This window comes from Procambarus clarkii, chromosome 30 (assembly GCF_040958095.1).
Source record: "Procambarus clarkii isolate CNS0578487 chromosome 30, FALCON_Pclarkii_2.0, whole genome shotgun sequence".
Taxonomy (NCBI): domain Eukaryota; kingdom Metazoa; phylum Arthropoda; class Malacostraca; order Decapoda; family Cambaridae; genus Procambarus; species Procambarus clarkii.
Genome location: NC_091179.1, coordinates 27,725,415 through 27,748,415, shown reverse-complemented (window position 1 = coordinate 27,748,415; position 23,001 = coordinate 27,725,415).

Genomic DNA, 23,001 nt, shown 5'->3' with positions numbered 1-23,001 from the left:
TGTAAATAAGTTTTTGAAACGTATTGCACGAAACGTTGGCAAAAAAAATTTGAAACCTTGTGGCAACCTTAAATGCTTTATAAACGTAGTTTTGTATTGCTGTTATATATATAAATGTAGAAATATAAAAGTATATTTCTACATTTAGTAAAATGAAACATGTTCATAATAAAGGTTAATTCATCATTTTTATTCATATTCTTAGGAAGAGGTAGAGGAGGAAGCATGAGGATATCAAGGAGGAAGGAGGAGGATATCAAGGAAGAAGGAGGAGGCCGAGGCAGAGGTAGAAGGAGGATGAGGTAGAGGAGGAAGTTAAAGAGGACCCTGAGGAGGAGGAGGGCGAGGAGGAGGGACAAGGAGAGCGAAGAGGAAGGAGGAGAGCGAGGAGGGCGAGAAGGAAGGAATAGGAGGTCGAGGAGGAAGGAGGAGGAGGGGAGCAAGGAGGAAGAAGGAGGACGAGGAGGAAGGAGAGGGAGGAGAGCAAGGAGGAAGGAGGAGGAGGAGGAGGGCAAGAAGGAAGGAGGGGATGGAAGAGGAGGCCGAAGACGAAGGAGGTGGAGGAAGAAGGAGGGCAAGGAGGAAGGAGTAGGAGGGCGAAGAGGAAGGAGGGCGAGGAGGGAGGAAGGAGGAGGAGGAGAGAGAGGAGGAAGGAGGAGTAGGAGGGCGAAGAGGAAGGAGGAGGAGGAAGGAGAAAGGAGGAGGGCGAGGAAGATGAAGGAGGAGGAGGGCGAAGAGGAAGGAGGAGGAGGCGAGCGAGGACGAAGGAGGAAGAGGGCTAGGAAGAAGGAGAGCGAGGAGGGCGAGAAGGAAGGAATAGGAGGTCAAGGAGGAAGGAGAAACAGGGCGAGGAGGAAAGAGGTGGAGGAAGAAGGAGAGCAAAGAGGAGGAGGAGGGCGAGGAAGGAGGAGGAGTAAGAGGGCGAGGAGAAAGGAGGAGGGCGAGGAGAGAGGAAGGAGGAAGGAGGAGAGCGAAGAGGAAGGAAGAGGAGGAGGGCGAGGAGGAAGGAGGAAGAGGGGGAGGGCGAGGAGGAAGGAAGAGTAGTAGGGCGAGGAGGGAGAGGGAAGAGGAGGCGGGTGAGGAGTAAGGAGGAGGGCGAGAAGGAAGGGGGAGGAGGAGGGCAAGGAGGAAGGAGGGGAAGGAGGAGTAGGGTGAGGAGGAAGAAGGAGGAGGAAGGAGGAGGAGGAAGTCGAGGAGGGCGAGGAGAAGGAGGGAGGAGGGCGAGGAGGAAGGAGGAGGGCGAGAAGGAAGGAGGAGGAGGAGGAGGGCGAGGAGGAAGGAGGAAGAGGGCGAGGAGGAAGGAGAAGGACGAGGAGGAAGGAGCAGGAAGGAGGAGGGCGAGGAGGAAGGAGGATGGAGGAGGAGAGCGAGGAGGAAGGAGGAGGAGGAGGGCGAGGAGGAAGGAGGAGGAGGAGGGCGAGGAGGAAGGAGGAAGAGGGCGAGGAGGAAAGAGGAGTAATAGGGCGAGGAGGAAGGAGGAAGAGGGCGAGGAGGAAGGAGGAGGTGGGCGAGGAGGACGAGGAGGGCGAGGAGGAAGGAGGAGGACGAGGAGCAGGAAGGAGGAGGACGAGGAGGAAGGAGGAGGAGGAAGGAGGAGAAGGGCGAGCAGGAGGAAGGAGGAGGAAGGTAAAGAGGAAGGAGGAGGAGGAGAGCGAGGAGGAAGGAGGAAAGAGGAGAGTGAGGAGGAGGAGGGCGAGAAGGAAGGAATAGGAGATCGAGGAGGAAGGAGGAGGAGAAAGGCAAGGAGGAGGAGGGCGAGGAGGAAGGAGGAGGAGAAAGGCAAGGAGGAGGAGGGCGAGGAGGAAGGAGGAGGAGGGCAAAAAGGAAGGAGGAGGAGGGCGAAAAGGAAGGAGGAGGATGTTAAAGAGGAGGTTAAGGAGAAGAGCCAGGAGAAAGGAGGAGTAGGAGGTCGAAGAGGAAGGAGGAGTTGGTAAGGTAGGAAGGTTGTGGAGGAGGAGGTCGAGGAGGAGGAGGGAGGATGAGGTCGAGGAGGAAGAGGTCAAGGAGGAAGGAGGAAAAATTCCAGGTACAAGGATGAGGTCGAGGAGGAAGGAGAAGATCAAGGAGGAAGGAGGAGGATGAGGTCGAGGCAGAGGAGGAAGGTGGATGAAAAAGAGGAAGGAGGAAGAAGGGGGAGAGGAAAGGAGGAGGGGGGAAGGAGCAGGACGTCTGGGGGGGAAAGGGGGGAATTAGATAATGGAGGAGAAGAGGAGGGGGAAGAATAGCAGGGGTAGGAGTAGTACAGGTAAGAGGGGGAGGGGGAAGAGGAGGAGGAGTAAGAGAAGGGGAACGAGAAGGAAGGGGAAGGTGGGGGAGAGGATAGGGGGAAGAGAAGGGGGGGATGAGAAGGAAGGGGAAGAGCAGGGGGAGGGGTAAGAGAAGGAAGGGGAAGAGCAAGGGGAGGGGTAAGAGAACTAAGGGGTAGAGCAGGGGGAGGGGTAAGAGAAGGAAGGGGAAGAGCAAGGGGAGGGGTAAGAGAACTAAGGGGTAGAGCAGGGGGAGGGGTAAGAGAAGGAAGGGGAAGAGCATGGGGAGGGGTAAGAGAACTAAGGGGTAGAGCAGGGGGAGGGGTAAGAGAAGGAAGGGGAAGAGCAAGGGGAGGGGTAGGAGAAGGAAGGGGAAGAGCAGGGGGAGGGGTAAGAGAAGGAAGGGGTAGAGAAGGGGGAGGGGTAAGAGAAGGAAGTGGAAGAGCAGTGGGAAGGGTAAGAGAAGGAAGGGGAAGAGCAAGGGGAGGGGTAGGAGAAGGAAGGGGAAGAGCAGGGGGAGGGGTAAGAGAAGGAAGGGGAAGAGCAAGGGGAGGGGTAGGAGAAGGAAGGGGAAGAGCAGGGGGAGGGGTAAGAGAAGGAAGGGGAAGAGCAAGGGGAGGGGTAGGAGAAGGAAGGGGAAGAGCAGGGGGAGGGGTAAGAGAAGGAAGGGGTAGAGCAGGGGGAGGGGTAAGAGAAGGAAGGGGTAGAGCAGGGGGAGGGGTAAGAGAAGGCAGGGGTAGAGCAGGGGGAGGGATAAGAGAAGGAAAGGGAAGAGCAGGGGCAGGGGTAAGAGAAGGCAGGGGTAGAGCAGGGGGAGGGGTAAGAGAAGGCAGGGGGTAGAGCAGGGGGAGGGGGTGATGGTCACTACGCGCGGGTATAAACACTGGCCCACCACCCGGGTATAAACACTGGCCCACCACCGGGTGATGAAGTGGTTACAACTTCAACTTCTACAACTGGTTAGAAATGTTAAAAAAGAGATAAGGAAAGCAAAAAGAAACTATGAAGTTCGCATAGCAGGGCAAGCAAAGACAAATCCTAAAGGGTTTTTTCAGTTATATCGTACTAAGACTAGGGAAAGGATAGGTCCATTTAAAAACTGAGACAGGTCAAATAACAGATAGTGAAGAAGAGATGAGTAGTATTTTTAATAAATATTTTGTATCTGTATTTACTAAAGAGGAACTTAACAATATGCCTTCAGCCGAACAAGTCTATGTGGGTGGGGACGAGGACAGGTTGACGAGTTTAGCAGTTACCAGGGAGGATGTTCTTAAACAAATAGTAAAACTCAAACCAAACAAATCCCCAGGGCCGGATGAAGTGTTTGCTAGGGTGCTTAAAGAATGCAAAGAGGAGCTTTGTGACCCACTGTCAACCATATTTAATAAATCAATAGAGTCAGGCAGAGTGCCAGAGTTTTGGAAAGTTGCTAATGTGATACCAGTTTTTAAGAAAGGAGATAGATCACTTGCGTCTAACTATCGACCAATTAGCCTAACGTCTATTGTGGGAAAGTTACTTGAATCTATAATAGCAAATAAAATTCGTCTTCATCTTGAAAAACATAAATTAATAATTGAGTCGCAACATGGTTTTATAAATGGCCGTTCATGTTTAACAAATTTGTTATCTTTTTATTCTAGCATTGTTGAGGCAGTTGATAGTGGTAAGGATTGCGATGTTGTATACCTTGACTTTAGCAAAGCTTTTGATACAGTGCCACATGAAAGACTGATTAAAAAAATAGAGTCTCATGGTATTGGGGGTGCTATATTAAGCTGGATTAGGGCATGGCTATACCAAAGGAAACAGAGAGTTAGTATAAATGGAATCAAGTCAGAGTGGGAAAATGTTGTAAGTGGAGTGCCTCAAGGCTCTGTCCTGGGACCTCTGTTGTTTATAATATATATAAATGATTTAGATTCAGGTTTGAGTAGCAACATTAGCAATCAAAACAGAGCCACACACAGAAACTATTTGGATTGAATTAAACGAAAAAGCTAATAATATTATAATAGGAGTAATATATAGGCCACCAAATTTAGACAGAATGGAAGCAAAGCATCTATGGGATGAAATATCTAGAGCATCTAGATCTAACAGTATTTATGTCATGGGTGACTTTAATTTTAGCGGAATAAACTGGCTGAACAAAACAGGGAATAGTGAAGCAGAAGATTTTCTAGAATTAATTGACGATTGCTTTCTTACGCAACACATTAAGGAACCAACACGGGAAAATAATATTTTAGATTTAGTGTTAACTAACAGGGAAACGCAAATTAATGACATCGAAATAGGGAGTGAGCTAGGGAGCAGTGATCACAAAGAAATCAGATTTAGCATAGAATTGGAATAGACCAGTAGGAGAAAATTCTGTTAAAGTGCCAGATTTTCGAAAAGATGATTTTAATAGCCTAAGAAATTTTTTGGGTCAAATTGATTGGAAAGGCTTGGGTATGGGGTGTGGGCCGGTCTTGGAGCGAGACATGAACCCAGCGATAGGTGACTTAAATGGGGATTTCGATGTGGATTCAATATATAACTTATTTAAGAATATTCTAAACAAAGCACAGGAACGTAGTATACCATACAAATTGAATAGATCGTATACTAATGACCCAAAGTGGATAACAAAGAATTTGAAGAACCTTATAGGTAAAAAGAGAGCTTGGTACAAAAGGATTAAAAATGGGGAGGTCACTTTAGAACAGGAATTCGTACAACTGGTTAGAAATGTTAAAAAAGAGATAAGGAAAGCAAAAAGAAACTATGAAGTTCGCATAGCAGGGCAAGCAAAGACAAATCCTAAAGGGTTTTTTCAGTTATATCGTACTAAGACTAGGGAAAGGATAGGTCCATTAAAAACTGAGACAGGTCAAATAACAGATAGTGATGAAGAGATGAGTAGTATTTTTAATAAATATTTTGTATCTGTATTTACTAAAGAGGAACTTAACAATATGCCTTCAGCCGAACAAGTCTATGTGGGTGGGGACGAGGACAGGTTGACGAGTTTAGCAGTTACCAGGGAGGATGTTCTTAAACAAATAGTAAAACTCAAACCAAACAAATCCCCAGGGCCGGATGAAGTGTTTGCTAGGGTGCTTAAAGAATGCAAAGAGGAGCTTTGTGACCCACTGTCAACCATATTTAATAAATCAATAGAGTCAGGCAGAGTGCCAGAGTTTTGGAAAGTTGCTAATGTGATACCAGTTTTTAAGAAAGGAGATAGATCACTTGCGTCCTAACTATCGACCAATTAGCCTAACGTCTATTGTGGGAAAGTTACTCGAATCTATAATAGCAAATAAAATTCGTCTTCATCTTGAAAAACATAAATTAATAATTGAGTCGCAACATGGTTTTATAAATGGCCGTTCATGTTTAACAAATTTGTTATCTTTTTATTCTAGCATTGTTGAGGCAGTTGATAGTGGTAAGGATTGCGATGTTGTATACCTTGACTTTAGCAAAGCTTTTGATACAGTGCCACATGAAAGACTGATTAAAAAATAGAGTCTCATGGTATTGGGGGTGCTATATTAAGCTGGATTAGGGCATGGCTATACCAAAGGAAACAGAGAGTTAGTATAAATGGAATCAAGTCAGAGTGGGGAAAATGTTGTAAAGTGGAGTGCCTCAAGGCTCTGTCCTGGGACCTCTGTTGTTTATAATATATATAAATGATTTAGATTCAGGTTTGAGTAGCAACATTTGCAAATTTGCCGATGATACGAAAATCGGTAGGGAAATTAATTCGGAGGAGGACTCACTATCACTTCAAGTTGATCTAGATAGGGTTTTGAAATGGTCAAAGGATTGGCAGATGCAGTTTAATGCTGATAAATGTAAAGTTCTGAGGTTAGGTAATGAACATAAGAAGAACATAAGAACATAAGAACAAAGGTAACTGCAGAAGGCCTATTGGCCCATACGAGGCAGCTCCTATTCTATAACCACCCAATCCCACTCATATACTTGTCCAACCCGTGCTTGAAACAATCGAGGGACCCCACCTCCACAATGTTACGCGGCAATTGGTTCCACAAATCAACAACCCTGTTACTGAACCAGTATTTACCCAAGTCTTTCCTAAATCTAAACTTATCCAATTTATATCCATTGTTTCGTGTTCTGTCCTGTGTTGATACTTTTAATACCCTATTAATATCCCCCCGGTTATGTCCATTCATCCACTTGTAAACCTCTATCATGTCACCCCTAACTCTTCGCCTTTCCAGTGAATGCAACTTAAGCTTTGTTAATCTTTCTTCATATGAAAGATTTCTAATTTGGGGAATTAACTTAGTCATCCTACGCTGGACACGTTCAAGTGAATTTATATCCATTCTATAATATGGCGACCAAAACTGAACTGCATAATCTAAATGGGGCCTAACTAGAGCAAGATATAGCTTGAGAACCACACCAGGTGTCTTGTTACTAACGCTGCGATTAATAAATCCAAGTGTCCGATTTGCCTTATTACGAACATTTATGCATTGATCCTTTTGTTTTAAATTCTTACTAATCATAACTCCCAGATCCCTTTCGCAATCCGACTTCGCAATCACAACACCATCTAGCTCGTATCTTGTAACTCTATCATCATTAACCTAACCTCAGAACTTTACATTTATCAGCATTAAACTGCATCTGCCAATCCTTTGACCATTTCAAAACCCTATCTAGATCAACTTGAAGTGATAGTGAGTCCTCCTCCGAATTAATTTCCCTACCGATTTTCGTATCATCGGCAAATTTGCAAATGTTGCTACTCAAACCTGAATCTAAATCATTTATATATATTATAAACAACAGAGGTCCCAGGACAGAGCCTTGAGGCACTCCACTTACAACATTTTCCCACTCTGACTTGATTCCATTTATACTAACTCTCTGTTTCCTTTGGTATAGCCATGCCCTAATCCAGCTTAATATAGCACCCCCAATACCATGAGACTCTATTTTTTTAATCAGTCTTTCATGTGGCACTGTATCAAAAGCTTTGCTAAAGTCAAGGTATACAACATCGCAATCCTTACCACTATCAACTGCCTCAACAATGCTAGAATAAAAAGATAACAAATTTGTTAACATGAACGGCCATTTATAAAACCATGTTGCGACTCAATTATTAATTTATGTTTTTCAAGATGAAGACGAATTTTATTTGCTATTATAGATTCGAGTAACTTTCCCACAATAGACGTTAGGCTAATTGGTCGATAGTTAGACGCAAGTGATCTATCTCCTTTCTTAAAAACTGGTATCACATTAGCAACTTTCCCAAAACTCTGGCACTCTGCCTGACTCTATTGATTTATTAAATATGGTTGACAGTGGGTCACAAAGCTCCTCTTTGCATTCTTTAAGCACCCTAGCAAACACTTCATCCGGCCCTGGGGATTTGTTTGGTTTGAGTTTTACTATTTGTTTAAGAACATCCTCCCTGGTAACTGCTAAACTCGTCAACCTGTCCTCGTCCCCACCCACATAGACTTGTTCGGCTGAAGGCATATTGTTAAGTTCCTCTTTAGTAAATACAGATACAAAATATTTATTAAAAATACTACTCATCTCTTCATCAGTATCTGTTATTTGACCTGTCTCAGTTTTTAATGGACCTATCCTTTCCCTAGTCTTAGTACGATATAACTGAAAAAACCCTTTAGGATTTGTCTTTGCTTGCCCTGCTATGCGAACTTCATAGTTTCTTTTTGCTTTCCTTATCTCTTTTTTAACATTTCTAACCAGTTGTACGAATTCCTGTTCTAAAGTGACCTCCCCATTTTTAATCCTTTTGTACCAAGCTCTCTTTTTACCTATAAGGTTCTTCAAATTCTTTGTTATCCACTTTGGGTCATTAGTATACGATCTATTCAATTTGTATGGTATACTACGTTCCTGTGCTTTGTTTAGAATATTCTTAAATAAGTTATATATTGAATCCACATCGAAATCCCCATTTAAGTCACCTATCGCTGGGTTCATGTCTCGCTCCAAGACCGGCCCACACCCCATACCCAAGCCTTTCCAATCAATTTGACCCAAAAAATTTCTTAGGCTATTAAAATCAGCTTTTCGAAAATCTGGCACTTTAACAGAATTTTCTCCTACTGGTCTATTCCATTCTATGCTAAATCTGATTTCTTTGTGATCACTGCTCCCTAGCTCACTCCCTATTTCGATGTCATTAATTTGCGTTTCCCTGTTAGTTAACACTAAATCTAAAATATTATTTTCCCGTGTTGGTTCCTTAATGTGTTGCGTAAGAAAGCAATCGTCAATTAATTCTAGAAAATCTTCTGCTTCACTATTCCCTGTTTTGTTCAACCAGTTTATTCCGCTAAAATTAAAGTCACCCATGACATAAATACTGTTAGATCTAGATGCTCTAGATATTTCATCCCATAGATGCTTTGCTTCCATTCTGTCTAAATTTGGTGGCCTATATATTACTCCTATTATAATATTATTAGCTTTTTCGTTTAATTCGATCCAAATAGTTTCTGTGTGTGGCTCTGTTTTGATTCCCTCTTTGAGACTACATTTCAAATTGTCCCTAACATATATGGCTACTCCACCTCCTCGTCTAATATATCTATCTGTGTGAAATAGTTTAAATCCATATATTGATATTCAGCTAATAGTTCTCTATTTTCTACATTCATCCACGTTTCGGTAAGTGCAATAATATCTATTTTTTCTGTGCAGACAAGAGCATTTAATTCGTTAATTTTATTTCTTAGACTTCTACTGTTAGTGTAATATACCCTAAGTGAATTGTTATTTTGCGGACCTTCTCTTTCCCTGATCGTTTTGCCAATTCCTTTCTCCCACAAACACATACTTTTATTACCTCCTTCCTCCAAATCAATTCCCATACCTCTATCTACTAACAGTTTAAACCCAAACAAACACCTCTAACCACTTCTTCTAGCGAGTTCGCAACAGCAACAACCCCAGCTCTCGATAGATGCACCCCATCACGAGCATACATTTCATTTCTTCCATAGAAGTGTTCCCAGTTGTCTATGAAAGATATTGCATTTGATTTGCAATATCTTTCCAGCCGGCAATTGACACCAAGTGCCCTCGATATCCATTCATTTCCCACTCCCTTTCTTGGAAGAATGCCACATATGATCGGGATTCCTCCCTTGCTCCTAACTAACTCTATGGCTGTTTTATACCTCTGAATCAGTTCCTCACTCCTGACTCGACCAACATCATTTCCTCCCACGCTAATGCAAATAATGGGATTGTTCCCATTACCAGCCATAATATCATTCATGTTGTTTATAATATCACCAATGCCAGCTCCGGGATAGCAAACCCTTAACCTGTTCCCCCTATCTCTAGCACAAAACGTTCTATCCAAATACCTTATCTGGGAATCTCCCACAACTAATGTTTGCTTAGGTACTTCCTTTACTTTCTGAGGGGCCTGCGCTTCCTTTCTCTTCGTTGCTTTCCCTTTTGCGCGATCCACAGTCTCTCCACAGCACTCGTCCTCCAAAACGTCAAATGAATTTGAAGTTGCTATGGCGTTTGAAGGCGGCTTTATCAAAGTCTTCTTAAGGCCCCTGTCTTTCGCAACTCTCCAAGACGAGGTCCCTTTACTGCTGATCTCCTCCTTCGTTACTTCTCGTTGTTTTTTAAGCTGACGCACCTCCTCCCGCAGAGAGTCCAACTCTGTCCTCAGGGCTCCCACTAGAGTCACCAGGTCCTTTACTACAACTTCCATATTGCTATAATAATATAACAACACTGTATAATGATGATAACTCTATCATATAATGATAACTCTATCATATAATGATGATAGAGTTACAAGATACGAGCTAGATGGTGTTGTGATTGCGAAGTCGGATTGCGAAAGGGATCTGGGAGTTATGATTAGTAAGAATTTAAAACAAAAGGATCAATGCATAAATGTTCGTAATAAGGCAAATCGGACACTTGGATTTATTAATCGCAGCGTTAGTAACAAGACACCTGGTGTGGTTCTCAAGCTATATCTTGCTCTAGTTAGGCCCCATTTAGATTATGCAGTTCAGTTTTGGTCGCCATATTATAGAATGGATATAAATTCACTTGAACGTGTCCAGCGTAGGATGACTAAGTTAATTCCCCAAATTAGAAATCTTTCATATGAAGAAAGATTAACAAAGCTTAAGTTGCATTCACTGGAAAGGCGAAGAGTTAGGGGTGACATGATAGAGGTTTACAAGTGGATGAATGGACATAACCGGGGGGATATTAATAGGGTATTAAAAGTATCAACACAGGACAGAACACGAAACAATGGATATAAATTGGATAAGTTTAGATTTAGGAAAGACTTGGGTAAATACTGGTTCAGTAACAGGGTTGTTGATTTGTGGAACCAATTGCCGCGTAACATTGTGGAGGTGGGGTCCCTCGATTGTTTCAAGCACGGGTTGGACAAGTATATGAGTGGGATTGGGTGGTTATAGAATAGGAGCTGCCTCGTATGGGCCAATAGGCCTTCTGCAGTTACCTTTGTTCTTATGTTCTTATGTTCTTAATTCGGAGGAGGACTCACTATCACTTCAAGTTGATCTAGATAGGGTTTTGAAATGGTCAAAGGATTGGCAGATGCAGTTTAATGCTGATAAATGTAAAGTTCTGAGGTTAGGTAATGATGATAGAGTTACAAGATACGAGCTAGATGGTGTTGTGATTGCGAAGTCGGATTGCGAAAGGGATCTGGGAGTTATGATTAGTAAGAATTTAAAACAAAAGGATCAATGCATAAATGTTCGTAATAAGGCAAATCGGACACTTGGATTTATTAATCGCAGCGTTAGTAACAAGACACCTGGTGTGGTTCTCAAGCTATATCTTGCTCTAGTTAGGCCCCATTTAGATTATGCAGTTCAGTTTTGGTCGCCATATTATAGAATGGATATAAATTCACTTGAACGTGTCCAGCGTAGGATGACTAAGTTAATTCCCCAAATTAGAAATCTTTCATATGAAGAAAGATTAACAAAGCTTAAGTTGCATTCACTGGAAAGGCGAAGAGTTAGGGGTGACATGATAGAGGTTTACAAGTGGATGAATGGACATAACCGGGGGATATTAATAGGGTATTAAAAGTATCAACACAGGACAGAACACGAAACAATGGATATAAATTGGATAAGTTTAGATTTAGGAAAGACTTGGGTAAATACTGGTTCAGTAACAGGGTTGTTGATTTGTGGAACCAATTGCCGCGTAACATTGTGGAGGTGGGGTCCCTCGATTGTTTCAAGCACGGGTTGGACAATTATATGAGTGGGATTGGGTGGTTATAGAATAGGAGCTGCCTCGTATGGGCCAATAGGCCTTCTGCAGTTACCTTTGTTCTTATGTTCTTATGTTCTTATGTGATGGTCAGCTGGGTACTAGCTGACCGTCGCCTGGTGGACCCTCACGACATCCGTCGCTGCTTCACCAACCTGCATGTTCACTTAATAATATTAATTAATTCATTAGTAAAATCAGAGATAAATTAATGTAAAACATTATTATCTGATTCATTATTTTTCTTGCTGTATTTGATGAAGATGAACACACCATAGTCATCTACCAAGACATGCCTGTTTAATCAAGCGCCCTAACAAGAACAAACAACAAAGTACAGTTCATAAATGGCCTCCTCACGGAGTCAAATGCAGTATTTGGAGCTTTCACAGAAACCCATGCAGGGGAATTGTTGGACAGTGAGATCTGGATTTCAGGATATAACCTATACAGGTGTGATAGGAAAATTAGGTCACATGGAGGAGTGGTCTGTATATTAGGGAAGACCTTGTATGCTCGGAGCTCCTAAACGTTACAAATGAGGTGGTAGAGGTACTGGGATTAAAAATAGAGAAAATAAATTTAGTGATTATTCTAATATAACAAACCGCCAGATGCAACGGCTGAGGATTTCACAGAACAGATAAACAAAATAGAGAATAGCCTTGAAAGTTTGGAGAACCCGATACCTGATATTATCTTCCTAGGTGACTTCAACTTGCCTAGTCTCAGGTGGAAATTAGCAAACAATAATATTATACCAGGAAATCTATCGGGACCTAACCAACCACAGATTAGAGAACTACTTAGATTCTGTGACAAATTTTCACTCAATCAGCAGATATCGAAGCCAACGAGAAATGAAAATATTTTAGATCTGGTCTTTACGAACAATGAAGACATTATCAGAGACATTACGATATCAGATACCACATACTCAGATCACAAGCTCATTGAAGTGCAAACGACCATCAATACTCAGAATAGACCTAAAACGTTGATAAAGCGAGAGGGGCTATTCAGTAAATTCAATTTTAATAATAAAAGGATAGACTGGGAGATAATAAACAGGGAACTATTATAGACTGTGGGTTAGTTGGTGTTGTCGTCGTTGATCCCTCTCTACGGACAACCCAACCCACAACTCGGTAGAGTGCTTATACTAGGAGATCACCCTTGGCGCTTCTGGCTCTTGGAGAGGGGCTCCAACGTCACACGTTTAGGGGATGCTGCTCCAACACTTAGCCTCGTTGTCACGTGCACACACCCACTCGAGCCGCTGTGACTCCCCACTCTCTCCTTAGATAAGATATGATCTCCTCAATCCCCTATGACTTACTAGTATTACCTCCTACCCTGTCCACGGCAGTGGTTCTTGGTTCTTTCTCTCTCCTTCTTTACTACCTCCTGGGAAGCCTCACTAGGACAAGGGCAAACACCAGCAAATTGTGACACATTTACTGGACAAAGCACATACACGATACATACACACATATAATAATAATGAATCCTATACTCGATAATCACAATCAGGTTGCACTCCAACACCATCAGAACTCTATTATCAGCTTATCCAGTGGTATCCTATCTCCTGGTTCACCACCTGATACTATTAACCCCCTCAAGTTGACCAAGCCTACATACACTGTTGCACTATCAGCAAGATAATGTATATATAGAAAATCAGCATTTGAATGCAATAACATATACCAGTATAAATGTTCATTGATACTTCAGTATAAAAAACTCCTTGACATAAGAATGCCAACAGTCACTCACCTCTCACTGCGTCTTGCACACTAATGACAACCAAACACTATCAACTCCCTACTAGTACTCCACCAGAACTTCCCCCTTCCACCTCTGGAAGTTCACAACCCTAATATCCTTAGGTTCTTCCGGGCTTCACTACCAGGATCCTCTGCAGCTCCTCCAGGCTGCTATCATGAAGTTTCCTTGTGCAACTACGGTGCTTCACCCTTCTGTTAGGTTCTTCCACAGCTCTCTTGGCTGCTACACCACCTCTACAGAAGCACGTGACACTCCTCTTCACTGCTGCTTCTCCTCACAGCTCGAGGTCCTCTGCTCCACTACCTTGGAGTCTCATCAGCTACATCATCTGCTGGCTTCGAAGTTCTCAGCAACTTCTTCCCCAAAGAACAAACCTGCAACCCATCGACGTTCCAATAAAATGTTCCCCTTTAACACATAAACAAAAAATAACCACACAATATGCTTGCCTCAAACCTCTATCTGTTCTCTACATACAGTGAGAGTGGACTCCCCCGTTTGGGCGGGTCCATACTCCACCTCGCCTGGCGGCGGTCCTCACTCGCTGGGAGGGTCTTCCTCCATCCGGAGCCAGGCTCCCTCAGTCGTCCGCCAGCGCTCAGAGGGGGCGGACGTCGCTCCGTGTTCCTCCCTCTCCACTCTCTTATTTCAGGCTTTCTGCCTTATTAAAACATGCCTAACTTATAAATAAACATTGCTACTGTCGCTGGGCACACGACCAACTACAAGTGATCACTATGAACTGGCGTATATCGTGCTTACCACAGATTAATTGGTCGAGGGCGCTTTCCCTCTGACGGCGTCTGGTCAGGGCGCTCCCACGGCCCACAATAATGCCTCCGGGCGGCTTAATATTCACTAATTATCGTCCACGACTTGAGACCACACGTCCCCAGCTCGATTCCACAGCTGGCACGTCTGCACACTTCTCTTCTCTTAGAGATATATCACTAGGGGTTCCCTTCTGACGGGAGCTCAACGGAGCGCGGCTTCCCCCTGCGATGTCTGGCACTCAAGTGAGGTCAAGGTCCTCCAGAAGCGAGCCTCACGCCTCCAGCAAAATGTCCACATCTCCTATCCCGTCATTTATCTATTTTCTTCTGCATTGCCCATAATCTCAAACTGTTACACATATCCAACCAACTATTTTACATATGCGTTATCACCTCAATACTTGCTAGACCTTCTAGTTAGGTCAGGCTTGCTGAATAACTCTCAAGAAGGGAGACTCGTTTCTCCTGCAGGCTGAGATCATAACAGAACTTACAAGCATTCCATGGGGAACTGTTCTATGTAATACAAGTCCTACAGAAGGAATAGAAAAACTGACTTCGGAAGCGTATCAAGTCTGTCTGAAACATGTTCCTTTGAGGAAAGCCAGAAAGAGATCCAACGTAGTAAGAGAACGCAGACGACACTATAAACGCAGGAAAAAAATAACGGAACTGCTTATGCAGACACGAATTTCCCGTCAAAGAAGGAATAATTTAAATAGGGAGATTGAAAAAATCGAGCGGAAATTGAAACACTCATATGAAACTGAAGAAAGGCAGTTAAAACAGAAAGCAATTCAGGAAATAAAGAAAATCCAAAATATTTCTTCACATGCGAAATCAAAAGCAAAAACCACTGCCAGTATTGGACCTATTCGTACAAGTGAAGGTTCATACACGGAGGATGACAAAGAAATTAGTGAAATCCTAAAAAAGCAGTATGAGGACATGTTTAGCACTCCAATAAACAACATGAAATTGGAAGATCCAGACAATTTCTTTATGCGGGATATTCAAACCCCTGTAAATATAACTGAAATCAACACGAGCGCACTAAATTTTGAAAGAGAAATTGAAAACATGCCCATGCACTCGGCCCCAGGTCCAGACTCATGGAATTCAATATTTATAAAGAAATGCAAAGTGCCGGTAGCACAGGCACTCAGTATAGTGTGGAGGAAGAGCTTGGACATGGGGGAGATACCAGATGCACTTAAAGTAGCAGACATAGCCCCTCTACACAAGGGAGGGAGCAAAGCATTGACAAAGAATTATAGACCAGTTGCACTAACATCGCACATCATAAAAGTATTTGAGAGTGATTAGGAGTCAGGTCACCAATTTCATGGAGACCAATGACCTTCACAACCCAGGCCAACATGGATTTCGAGCGGGAAGATCGTGCCTCTCACAGCTACTTGAGCACTACGACAAAGTCACTGAGGCATTAGAAGAAAAACAGAATACTGATGTGATATACACGGACTTCGCAAAGGCTTTCGATAAATGTGACCATGGCGTGATAGCACACAAAATGAAGTCAATGGGAATAACCGGTAAAGTAGGACGCTGGATACTCAGTTTTCTGTCCAACAGGACTCAGCGAGTAACGGTCAACCATATAAAATCTAGTCCAAGTGCAGTTAAAAGCTCTGTACCTCAGGGTACAGTCCTTGCACCGCTGCTTTTCCTTATTCTCATATCAGATATAGACAAAAATACAAGTCACAGCTTCGTATCATCCTTTGCAGATGACACAAAAATCAGTATGAAAATTACCTCGGCTGAGGACATTGAAAAACTTCAAGCTGATATTAATAAAGTTTTCGACTGGGCATCAGAAAATAACATGATGTTTAACAGTGATAAATTTCAGGTACTCAGGTACGGTAAAAATGAGGACCTTAAACATAATACAGAGTACAAAACACAATCAAATGTACCGATAGTAGGAAAACAGCATGTAAAGGATTTGGGAATAATAATGTCTGACGACCTAACGTTTAGAGAGCATAACCAAGTAAATATTGCGACAGCCAGAAAAATGATAGGATGGATAACGAGAACTTTCAAATCTAGGGATCCCATCACAATGGTTGTACTCTTCAAGTCACTTGTGTTGTCCCGTCTTGAGTACTGCTCAGTACTCACTTCCCCCTTCAGAGCAGGAGAGATTGCTGAAATAGAGGGAATACAGAGAACATATAAGAACATAAGAACATAAGAACAAGGTAACTGCAGAAGGCCTATTGGCCCATACGAGGCAGCTCCTATTTATAACCACCCAATCCCACTCTCATATGATGTCACACAAGAACACAAGAACAAAGGTAACTGCAGAAGGCCTATTGGCCCATACGAGGCAGCTCCTATTCTATAACCACCCAATCCCACTCATATACTTGTCCAACCCGTGCTTGAAACAATCGAGGGACCCCACCTCCACAATGTTACGCGGCAATTGGTTCCACAAATCAACAACCCTGTTACTGAACCAGTATTTACCCAAGTCTTTCCTAAATCTAAACTTATCCAATTTATACCCATTGTTTCGTGTTCTGTCCTGTGTTGATACTTTTAATACCCTATTAATATCCCCCCGGTTATGTCCATTCATCCACTTGTAAACCTCTATCATGTCACCCCTAACTCTTCGCCTTTCCAGTGAATGCAACTTAAGCTTTGTTAATCTTTCTTCATATGAAAGATTTCTAATTTGGGGAATTAACTTAGTCATCCTACGCTGGACACGTTCAAGTGAATTTATATCCATTCTATAATATGGCGACCAAAACTGAACTGCATAATCTAAATGGGGCCTAACTAGAGCAAGATATAGCTTGAGAACCACACCAGGTGTCTTGTTACTAACGCTGCGATTAATAAATCCAAGTGTCCGATTTGCCTTATTACGAACATTTATGCATTGATCCTTTTGTTTTAAATTCTTACTAATCATAACTCCCAGATCCCTTTCGCAATCCGACTTTGCAATCACAACACCATCTAGCTCGTATCTTGTAACTCTATCATCATTATCTAACCTCAGAACTTTACATTTATCAGCATTAAACTGCATCTGCCAATCCTTTGACCATTTCAAAACCCTATCTAGATCAACTTGAAGTGATAGTGAGTCCTCCTCCGAATTAATTTCCCTACCGATTTTCGTATCATCGGCAAATTTGCAAATGTTGCTACTCAAACCTGAATCTAAATCATTTATATATATTATAAACAACAGAGGTCCCAGGACAGAGCCTTGAGGCACTCCACTTACAACATTTTCCCACTCTGACTTGATTCCATTTATACTAACTCTCTGTTTCCTTTGGTATAGCCATGCCCTAATCCAGCTTAATATAGCACCCCCAATACCATGAGACTCTATTTTTTTAATCAGTCTTTCATGTGGCACTGTATCAAAAGCTTTGCTAAAGTCAAGGTATACAACATCGCAATCCTTACCACTATCAACTGCCTCAACAATGCTAGAATAAAAAGATAACAAATTTGTTAAACATGAACGGCCATTTATAAAACCATGTTGCGACTCAATTATTAATTTATGTTTTTCAAGATGAAGACGAATTTTATTTGCTATTATAGATTCGAGTAACTTTCCCACAATAGACGTTAGGCTAATTGGTCGATAGTTAGACGCAAGTGATCTATCTCCTTTCTTAAAAACTGGTATCACATTAGCAACTTTCCAAAACTCTGGCACTCTGCCTGACTCTATTGATTTATTAAATATGGTTGACAGTGGGTCACAAAGCTCCTCTTTGCATTCTTTAAGAACATAAGAACATAAGAACATAAGAACAAAGGTAACTGCAGAAGGCCTATTGGCCCATACGAGGCAGCTCCTATTCTATAACCACCCAATCCCACTCATATACTTGTCCAACCCGTGCTTGAAACAATCGAGGGACCCCACCTCCACAATGTTACGCGGCAATTGGTTCCACAAATCAACAACCCTGTTACTGAACCAGTATTTACCCAAGTCTTTCCTAAATCTAAACTTATCCAATTTATACCCATTGTTTCGTGTTCTGTCCTGTGTTGATACTTTTAATACCCTATTAATATCCCCCCGGTTATGTCCATTCATCCACTTGTAAACCTCTATCATGTCACCCCTAACTCTTCGCCTTTCCAGTGAATGCAACTTAAGCTTTGTTAATCTTTCTACATATGAAAGATTTCTAATTTGGGGAATTAACTTAGTCATCCTACGCTGGACACGTTCAAGTGAATTTATATCCATTCTATAATATGGCGACCAAAACTGAACTGCATAATCTAAATGGGGCCTAACTAGAGCAAGATATAGCTTGAGAACCACACCAGGTGTCTTGTTACTAACGCTGCGATTAATAAATCCAAGTGTCCGATTTGCCTTATTACGAACATTTATGCATTGATCCTTTTGTTTTAAATTCTTACTAATCATAACTCCCAGATCCCTTTCGCAATCCGACTTCGCAATCACAACACCATCTAGCTCGTATCTTGTAACTCTATCATCATTACCTAACCTCAGAACTTTACATTTATCAGCATTAAACTGCATCTGCCAATCCTTTGACCATTTCAAAACCCTATCTAGATGGGGTTAAGCACCCTAGCAAACACTTCATCCGGCCCTGGGGATTTGTTTGGTTTGAGTTTTACTATTTGTTTAAGAACATCCTCCCTGGTAACTGCTAAACTCGTCAACCTGTCCTCGTCCCCACCCACATAGACTTGTTCGGCTGAAGGCATATTGTTAAGTTCCTCTTTAGTAAATACAGATACAAAATATTTATTAAAAATACTACTCATCTCTTCATCACTATCTGTTATTTGACCTGTCTCAGTTTTTAATGGACCTATCCTTTCCCTAGTCTTAGTACGATATAACTGAAAAAACCCTTTAGGATTTGTCTTTGCTTGCCCTGCTATGCGAACTTCATAGTTTCTTTTTGCTTTCCTTATCTCTTTTTTAACATTTCTAACCAGTTGTACGAATTCCTGTTCTAAAGTGACCTCCCCATTTTTAATCCTTTTGTACCAAGCTCTCTTTTACCTATAAGGTTCTTCAAATTCTTTGTTATCCACTTTGGGTCATTAGTATACGATCTATTCAATTTGTATGGTATACTACGTTCCTGTGCTTTGTTTAGAATATTCTTAAATAAGTTATATATTGAATCCACATCGAAATCCCCATTTAAGTCACCTATCGCTGGGTTCATTTCTCGCTCCAAGACCGGCCCACACCCCATACCCAAGCCATTCCAATCAATTTGACCCAAAAAATTTCTTAGGCTATTAAAATCAGCTTTTCGAAAATCTGGCACTTTAACAGAATTTTCTCCTACTGGTCTATTCCATTCTATGCTAAATCTGATTTCTTTGTGATCACTGCTCCCTAGCTCACTCCCTATTTCGATGTCATTAATTTGCGTTTCCCTGTTAGTTAACACTAAATCTAAAATATTATTTTCCCGTGTTGGTTCCTTAATGTGTTGCGTAAGAAAGCAATCGTCAATTAATTCTAGAAAATCTTCTGCTTCACTATTCCCTGTTTTGTTCAACCAGTTTATTCCGCTAAAATTAAAGTCACCCATGACATAAATACTGTTAAGAACATAAGAACATAAGAACAAAGGTAACTGCAGAAGGCCTATTGGCCCATACGAGGCAGCTCCTATTCTATAACCACCCAATCCCACTCATATAATTGTCCAACCCGTGCTTGAAACAATCGAGGGACCCCACCTCCACAATGTTACGCGGCAATTGGTTCCACAAATCAACAACCCTGTTACTGAACCAGTATTTACCCAAGTCTTTCCTAAATCTAAACTTATCCAATTTATATCCATTGTTTCGTGTTCTGTCCTGTGTTGATACTTTTAATACCCTATTAATATCCCCCCGGTTATGTCCATTCATCCACTTGTAAACCTCTATCATGTCACCCCTAACTCTTCGCCTTTCCAGTGAATGCAACTTAAGCTTTGTTAATCTTTCTTCATATGAAAGATTTCTAATTTGGGGAATTAACTTAGTCATCCTACGCTGGACACGTTCAAGTGAATTTATATCCATTCTATAATATGGCGACCAAAACTGAACTGCATAATCTAAATGGGGCCTAACTAGAGCAAGATATAGCTTGAGAACCACACCAGGTGTCTTGTTACTAACGCTGCGATTAATAAATCCAAGTGTCCGATTTGCCTTATTACGAACATTTATGCATTGATCCTTTTGTTTTAAATTCTTACTAATCATAACTCCCAGATCCCTTTCGCAATCCGACTTTGCAATCACAACACCATCTAGCTCGTATCTTGTAACTCTATCATCATTATCTAACCTCAGAACTTTACATTTATCAGCATTAAACTGCATCTGCCAATCCTTTGACCATTTCAAAACCCTATCTAGATCAACTTGAAGTGATAGTGAGTCCTCCTCCGAATTAATTTCCCTACCGATTTTCGTATCATCGGCAAATTTGCAAATGTTGCTACTCAAACCTGAATCTAAATCATTTATATATATTATAAACAACAGAGGTCCCAGGACAGAGCCTTGAGGCACTCCACTTACAACATTTTCCCACTCTGACTTGATTCCATTTATACTAACTCTCTGTTTCCTTTGGTATAGCCATGCCCTAATCCAGCTTAATATAGCACCCCCAATACCATGAGACTCTATTTTTTTAATCAGTCTTTCATGTGGCACTGTATCAAAAGCTTTGCTAAAGTCAAGGTATACAACATCGCAATCCTTACCACTATCAACTGCCTCAACAATGCTAGAATAAAAAGATAACAAATTTGTTAAACATGAACGGCCATTTATAAAACCATGTTGCGACTCAATTATTAATTTATGTTTTTCAAGATGAAGACGAATTTTATTTGCTATTATAGATTCGAGTAACTTTCCCACAATAGACGTTAGGCTAATTGGTCGATAGTTAGACGCAAGTGATCTATCTCCTTTCTTAAAAACTGGTATCACATTAGCAACTTTCCAAAACTCTGGCACTCTGCCTGACTCTATTGATTTATTAAATATGGTTGACAGTGGGTCACAAAGCTCCTCTTTGCATTCTTTAAGCACCCTAGCAAACACTTCATCCGGCCCTGGGGATTTGTTTGGTTTGAGTTTTACTATTTGTTTAAGAACATCCTCCCTGGTAACTGCTAAACTCGTCAACCTGTCCTCGTCCCCACCCACATAGACTTGTTCGGCTGAAGGCATATTGTTAAGTTCCTCTTTAGTAAATACAGATACAAAATATTTATTAAAAATACTACTCATCTCTTCATCAGTATCTGTTATTTGACCTGTCTCAGTTTTTAATGGACCTATCCTTTCCCTAGTCTTAGTACGATATAACTGAAAAAACCCTTTAGGATTTGTCTTTGCTTGCCCTGCTATGCGAACTTCATAGTTTCTTTTTGCTTTCCTTATCTCTTTTTTAACATTTCTAACCAGTTGTACGAATTCCTGTTCTAAAGTGACCTCCCCATTTTTAATCCTTTTGTACCAAGCTCTCTTTTTACCTATAAGGTTCTTCAAATTCTTTGTTATCCACTTTGGGTCATTAGTATACGATCTATTCAATTTGTATGGTATACTACGTTCCTGTGCTTTGTTTAGAATATTCTTAAATAAGTTATATATTGAATCCACATCGAAATCCCCATTTAAGTCACCTATCGCTGGGTTCATGTCTCGCTCCAAGACCGGCCCACACCCCATACCCAAGCCTTTCCAATCAATTTGACCCAAAAAATTTCTTAGGCTATTAAAATCAGCTTTTCGAAAATCTGGCACTTTAACAGAATTTTCTCCTACTGGTCTATTCCATTCTATGCTAAATCTGATTTCTTTGTGATCACTGCTCCCTAGCTCACTCCCTATTTCGATGTCATTAATTTGCGTTTCCCTGTTAGTTAACACTAAATCTAAAATATTATTTTCCCGTGTTGGTTCCTTAATGTGTTGCGTAAGAAAGCAATCGTCAATTAATTCTAGAAAATCTTCTGCTTCACTATTCCCTGTTTTGTTCAACCAGTTTATTCCGCTAAAATTAAAGTCACCCATGACATAAATACTGTTAGATCTAGATGCTCTAGATATTTCATCCCATAGATGCTTTGCTTCCATTCTGTCTAAATTTGGTGGCCTATATATTACTCCTATTATAATATTATTAGCTTTTTCGTTTAATTCGATCCAAATAGTTTCTGTGTGTGGCTCTGTTTTGATTCCCTCTTTGAGACTACATTTCAAATTGTCCCTAACATATATGGCTACTCCACCTCCTCGTCTAATATATCTATCTGTGTGAAATAGTTTAAATCCATATATTTGATATTCAGCTAATAGTTCTCTATTTTCTACATTCATCCACGTTTCGGTAAGTGCAATAATATCTATTTTTTCTGTGCAGACAAGAGCATTTAATTCGTTAATTTTATTTCTTAGACTTCTACTGTTAGTGTAATATACCCTAAGTGAATTGTTATTTTGCGGACCTTCTCTTTCCCTGATCGTTTTGCCAATTCCTTTCTCCCACAAACACATACTTTTATTACCTCCTTCCTCCAAATCAATTCCCATACCTCTATCTACTAACAGTTTAAACCCAAACAAACACCTCTAACCACTTCTTCTAGCGAGTTCGCAACAGCAACAACCCCAGCTCTCGATAGATGCACCCCATCACGAGCATACATTTCATTTCTTCCATAGAAGTGTTCCCAGTTGTCTATGAAAGATATTGCATTTGATTTGCAATATCTTTCCAGCCGGCAATTGACACCAAGTGCCCTCGATATCCATTCATT